This window comes from Solanum pennellii, chromosome 1 (assembly GCF_001406875.1).
Source record: "Solanum pennellii chromosome 1, SPENNV200".
Taxonomy (NCBI): domain Eukaryota; kingdom Viridiplantae; phylum Streptophyta; class Magnoliopsida; order Solanales; family Solanaceae; genus Solanum; species Solanum pennellii.
In genome coordinates, this window is record NC_028637.1 from 58,094,111 (window position 1) to 58,101,446 (window position 7,336).

The window sequence follows — 7,336 nt, forward strand, 5'->3', positions numbered from 1 at the left end:
ATCTCAAAACATTTTGAATACTTATAAATAAAAAGTCATTAAGAATTAAGAACCCTCTGGCGGTTGGCTTACATTGGTTTCAGAGACAAAATAGTGTCACAACCCAGACTGTCGTGATTGACACCCACACTAACCTCTTGTGGGAGAACTATTACTACAACCGAAACAAAAGATTTTTATGAAATCTAAGACAATTTAAGATACAAAAGCAGATTTGAATGACAATAAAGGAAGTCCCCATAAACACTAAGGTTTTAAAAAACAACTACCCAAATTAATGCGGAAGAACAACCCTAGAACCTGAGTGTCATTGTATTAGAACTCAACTAATGACAAGTCTAAGAACAAAGGTAAAACCCTGAGACTAAACAACACACTCAAACAAAAAGTGTGAGCCCGAAAAGAATGAACTTAAACAGGAAAGATCCGTGGCAGTTTGAAAGAACTAGATCACCCTTGTATCCGGTCATGCTCAATATTAACTTAGTTGAGGTCTATCAATTGCTGCCTGAAGATGCCATGTACTAAAAAAAGAACAAGAAAGTTCAGTATCAGGACATAACCATAGTGTACCGGTATGATCACACGACTATCCAAAAAGGTTGAAAATATAAGTCATTAGAACAATAATAAACATGCATATACCGAATATATATAATATTTGTAATCACAAACGAACAACACACAACATCACATTTTCAAGATGAACAGTTATGTCAAGTCAATGATCTTTTCATGGAACTCAATTCAATGGTCCTCTCATGGAACCAATTCAAAAATATTAGCATACAAGAACATGGTACTGATCCAATATTTATGGTGGAATGTTGCAACCGATCCCATGTTTATACCGAAACATGGCAACTGATCTTGTGTTTATACAAAAACGTGAAAAATGATCTAAGTTACAAAATAAAAATGCGAAACACAATCTATTCAACATGTCACAATAACAATCACAATGTACATTCTCATAATCATACAATTAATTCCTAATTTAATGGCATATAATTATTCAATTATCCTTATTTACAAATTGTGTGATCAATAATCGTCACGACCCAAAACGAGTCGTCAGTGGCACAACATTTAACCCCATAGGTGGGAGAACCAACGAATTTAACCCCAACTTACAAACTACAATCATAATGCGTAACCTCAAAAATTACTAGATATCTTTTCCCAAAACCTGAAAGTCATCACAACAAGGACATCTAATCTCCAATTACTAAGTCTAAGAGTATCAAAGACATAAAAAAATAATTAAATAAAGTAATTCGTGTCCGAAAACTAAGGACATCAAGTATTAACTGAGAGAATCCAACCCAAGCTCGAATGAATAACTCACCCTTGAAGATTATATGCCGAGACTTGACAGAGCTGAGGGCGATTCAAATTCGTCGATACTCTTGTTGCACTTCATAAAAGGAAAACAAAGAAAAATACAAGTAGGACTCAATACGAGGCAACATGTACTGAGTAAGTATTATCGACCAACTCAAAACAGTAACTAATATACAAAAATTAATAGTATGAACTTAAATATAGTACTTAACATGTAGTAAGCAACAAACAACATGAATAAGTAACTACATAACCAATCACAATATCAAGCACACCCATGAGGACTCATGCCTCCACCCCACGCTCATTTGAGAATATAGGTTCTTTGAGATTGAATACATTATGTTAATTCCATATCTTTTCCTTTAATGTTATTTTGTCAGAACGTGACACTACGATCCAATTATATCGTGTCGGAACTTAATACTCCAATACAATTATGCCGTGTCGGAACGTGACACTTCGATCCAAGAATACTGTGTCGGAATGTGACACTCCGATCCATGAATACCGTGTTGGAACGTGACACTCCGATCCAATTATACCAATAATTTATAATTTATTATAAGCAAGTTCAATTCATTGATAATATTTCATCAAGCCTTCTTTATTCAAGGCATAGCTTTGTTAAAGAGGTTAAAGATTATAAGTTTCACGGTCTCAGAATTTCAGACCAATCACAAAACACACAACGAAGCCACACAACCAAACAATCTAGTACATAGAAAAATCACAATATCAACGGTGCTTATTAATCACTATTAAAAGTTTACTACTAAATGACATAAACCATAACCTACCTCCACCGAAGAACCAAAGTCAAGCAAGCTACTTGTTCAATACTTTTCTTTTTCTCAATGCCTACGAACATTTCCAATCTATGAAGTATATATGTATTATTTGTAAAATAAGGAGTCTATAAACACTCGTATTAGACCCAACAACTCACCTAATTTTATAATTACTTCCCAAAAGTTCAAACGAAAGGGCAAGTCATAATTCCTCCAATTAGCATATCTTTAATGAAATTTTAAATAATTCAATTATTAATATCCTTATTAAATTATTAACTTCTTTTCTTTCATCCAAAATTTCAGCCAATCCGTAAACCAAATTCGCCTGTAAAGTCAACATGCATAATAATAATAATAATAATAATAATAATAATAATAATAATAATGATAATAATAATAATAAATGCATAGAGTTAAAGCCACTGCCAGTGGCGACACACACACACAGATATATATATATATATATGTTTCACCAAACAGTACATACATTAACGCCTATAAACATTCAAGCTACACAAAATTTAATATAATTAATTTTATTAGAAAGTTTGGAGGACTATTTCACCTGAAGTCGTCGTCCTTCTTCGAGGTTGCAGAGATGGTTCCTATCTAAATCCTTATTTTTTCAAAGATCAGTTATAACCCTGATTGTATACCTTAAAATAATAAAAGTGGTAAAAGTGACCCACTATTAATTTTATTATTATTGTCTATAACAAATAATTAAGTAAATTATTAAAACTACCCCACTAATTTCATAATTACAATTATGAATAGTCCAAGTGAACCATTTAGACTCTATAAGAAAGTATTTTAAGAAATAAAATTTTCTAGCTCTCAAAACGACCAAAAGAGTCATTACAATAGATACCAATTTACCCATCATACGTCCTCGAACGATCAAAGGAAGGCGAGCGTAAGGATAGTTGTCTCAACGTTTCTTTACTAATATTAATTCTCAAGGTCTCACCTCAAATATATCAAACCAACTAATTGAAGATTTACACATCCTCTCATACAATGCCTCAAATGGGTCATCTCAATATTTGAATGATACCTATTCTTATATGTAAACTCAACTGATAACATAAAATATTCCCAATAACCATTAAATCTAATGGTACACACATATGTAAAATGTTCTCAAAGTCCTTGACACAACCATTAGGTGGAATCTTTTTCACATAACCATGATAAACTGTTGAATAAATACAAATTCCAATCTGAAGTGAATCTAAACCAACCACTACACACTCATAATTCACAAACCATCATAAATCTTATCAATGTTTCATTCTCANTATATATATATATATATGTAAAATAATCTTTAAATATCAAGTACTCATCAAGGGAGGACTAAACTTATCTAATCCAAAAAAGAAAATGATCAAGTAAGCACCCATCGAGCGATACACCCAAGCACACATAACCTCTAACAACATTATCAAAATTTTAGATTACTAACTACTATAAACAAACCTTAAGAATGACAAAACTATAATGGTCCTCACATTCGATCACACATAACCAAAACATAATATCGATGATGAGATAAAGCTTATGTTATAAAAAAACTAGAAATTTTCATGGTATCTCTCCTATAAATTCTCATAAGCAAAGTGGTACATGTATAACCACTCAAATTCTTCAACTATACCAAGATAACACTACATATGTCACATCGAAACTAACCAAGGTAGAATAACTCTAATTACTCCTTCCATAGTGACCATATCAAACATTTTCGTTCAACTAACTCTATCGCTTTGATTTTCTAGCTACCCACATTCACTAATTTAGTCCCTATTATAATTGCACATCCACTTTGTTTATGGAACCTCACATTCACTGAAGTCAATACTCTTAATACTAACAAAACATAATAACCACATAGATTATCTACCATACTCCCAAACCATCATTAGTATCAAAGTATTTTATAAAATACATATTCAAATTATAGCTATCTCTCTTTCTATTTAAGCATTTTATGGCAAATACGAGTCACATACAAGGATAATAACACTAACTTAAAATTTTATTGTACCTTTCCATCGAGATAAACTATTAAATAACACCTAAAGTCAACTCCACACCATTTCCACACATCATGCTTTAGATAACTTTTCAAACCATCATATAGGGAAATTCTTGATCACAAAAATTAGTATGTATACTATAAGCTTATAACCTATATTCATCATCAAATGTCTATCGAACACATCAATATAGTAGTATTAGTCCAACTCTAATATTGTAAATAATCATGTAGAATAATATCTCACTTTGTGCATCATTCATAAGTCATATATCATAATTTGGCAATCTAATCCACGTAAAACTCTAAATTTCTTACCTGACTGTTTCTTATCCAAAGCTAAACTCAATTTTTATAAAACTTGATAATAAACTCCGTTATTATCTGTACCAAACCAATTTAAATCTCACAATCATTTATAAACCTATAGGCATAAATCAATACAACCTTCAACTACATCAAAAGGATTTATATGCGAGGTCTTATTCCTTCACATTTCTCAAATTCTTTCCATCGTACAAAATTCTAAATACCTCGATCGTTCAATATATCACAGTATTGTTTCTGTAGCTCCTTAACCAATCTCATCCTTTTACCAACAACTGATGACGTTTTATCTTAGATTCTAACCCAACACTTTTAAGTGAAACCCTTCCTTAGGTCTATTATCTTTGCTACTCAAACATGCATAAGTTCATCCATACGTTTGATATCTTATGTAAACAATATATTGTTTATTTTTATTTTACCTCACCAATTAATACCTTTATAAAACATACTACCACAAAAGCAGATTCGAGATAAAATGTTTGATAGTAAATCGAACAATGTAATTCAATCTCCTCATCTATCAACATGACTGATACCTTGAAGATTTTCAGGAATTTACATATCTTGACTTATCGTTGATTACCTCTTCATCAATCTTATCATATCGTTCGTTAAAAGTTTGACGCAGTTATAATAAACTCAAAAATACAAGAGAACTTATCATCACACTCGAGTTGAGCATATGTACACTCCTTTCTTAAGTCTTATTCGATAGTTTTTTACCAATTTGATAAACATGTTACACTAAAACCATGACCATATTAAAATATATGAAATCAAATGTTTCAAAACACAATTCTAGACCTCATAAAGATACCTCTTTATCTCTTGAAATTAAAGAAAATATTCTTGTTCTAACCTATTTCTGAAGATTGCATTATATCCCACAATTATTTTTTTTAAATTTTTTTAAAATTTTCTTTTTTCATTATTATTGTAACTCTTTTAAATTCAATTCAAGTAATGTCCCCAAATCTCCTAAATCTTTCCATACAACCACATTCTCACAATATGTTAGTACCGTACAAAACTCGTTTAACCAACAATCATCTCAATCACAATCCATCACCAACCCCTTATCATCAACAAACTCTAATCACCTTCATTATCTTAGGTTAAGATTCCTCTTATTAAATATTATATTAAAATACCTCATAATACACACTATAAATACAATGCCTCTACAATTTTAATGCAAATACCACCCATAAGCAGCTATTGTTCGGAACCAAAAAATTATCTTGCGGGCATCCAAAATTCAATCTCGAACATTCAAATAAACCACCAAGATGTTAAAAATACGTATTTCAAATTTTAGACCAATCCAAGGGTTAGTTAATTGAGAAACATGATCTGAAGGTTGCTGGTCGGATAAAAAGTATGCAACAAAATAAATCTTTTTCTTCTATATTCTCTCTTCTCTCTCGTTGAAAGATCTCTCAAAACCTCTCTTATATCCTGATATCTTTCAAGGAGAATACTAATGATTACTTCAATTTTTCTCTTAAGACCATCCTTTATTTATACAATTGTGCTTTTCCTTAGAAAGTCAAAATCAACTACAAATAGGATTGCAATTCGAATTCTTTTCCTAATAGAATTGGAAACCAAATAAAGAGAATAATTTAATTCCTTTTCAAGTAGGATTAGGCCTAGTGTCCAACTCTTATGCAAATGCTAAATTCGATATCAGAACTGGTGAAACAGTTTCAAGACTTTGTTGCCGTTAAACTCATTCTAAATGAGAATTGTAGATACTATTACAACAAACATATATCATTTAAGTCATATATCACTTTCTCTTTTTACCATCATGCTTAGGTAGACCTTTTCATCATCAATAAGTGAACCTTTTCCTCAACATGACACCTTAAACTCAGGTATGCAAATCAAATTCAAGGGACTAACTAAGTTTTATAAGCATTTTCTTACTAAAATCTTTAATTTAATTCACCCAAGTATACCTAATATGACTTTTGTTCCCTATAAGTTTCTCATCCTAGCAGCAATCTACCTTTTGAAGCTTTAGATAAAATCGTCAGTCCTCATTCAAAACCCTCAAGATACAAGTCACAACCTAAATATATTAGTATTGTACCAAAAATCTACTGGTTAAAATATTTCTGACAAATAATGCATTTCAAAGTGTCTGTAGTAATACAATAGTTGGTTTTTCAAATATGAATGGAACACTGAATGCGTACTTGACAATCGACGTACCCGTTCCACATAACCCTAGTACTGCCACACCGTGAATGTCCATTAGATACCTCACTAGAATACATCATACCTATCGATAAGATTGTACCAAATATCCCACCTATTTCTATCCATTGAATAATTGCAAAACATTATCAAATATGTTCTCTCTCTAGGCCAAACAATTTTCTTTACATCTTAAACCAATTCAATAACAAAAATAACACACTTCCTAACTCTAACCAAGTAAGTATCGATGACCCTCTCTGATATATCCTTATTCTATGAGGTCATAATAGTGTCTTTACTAATCGACAGTCAACATGAGACTACCACCATATTTTGCAATCGAGAAAATATACCTATTTAGAAGGAAAAATTTTTTTAAACTTTTTTTGGTCGCTTTTTCAACTCCTAATACACTAGTACTAATAATATTTGAAATAGAGTGAAGAAGTTCAGATACCAACTTGTATCAACTAGATACCAATTGGATTGAAGTAGTAGCACGAAACAAGAAAAAATGAGTTTTCCTAAAGTCCTATAGCCTCTCGAAGACAAGTAAAGGCGTTCCTATACCGTTCTAGAAGACTCTACTAGGCTTGTCCTTGTGTGATGAGATCAATGA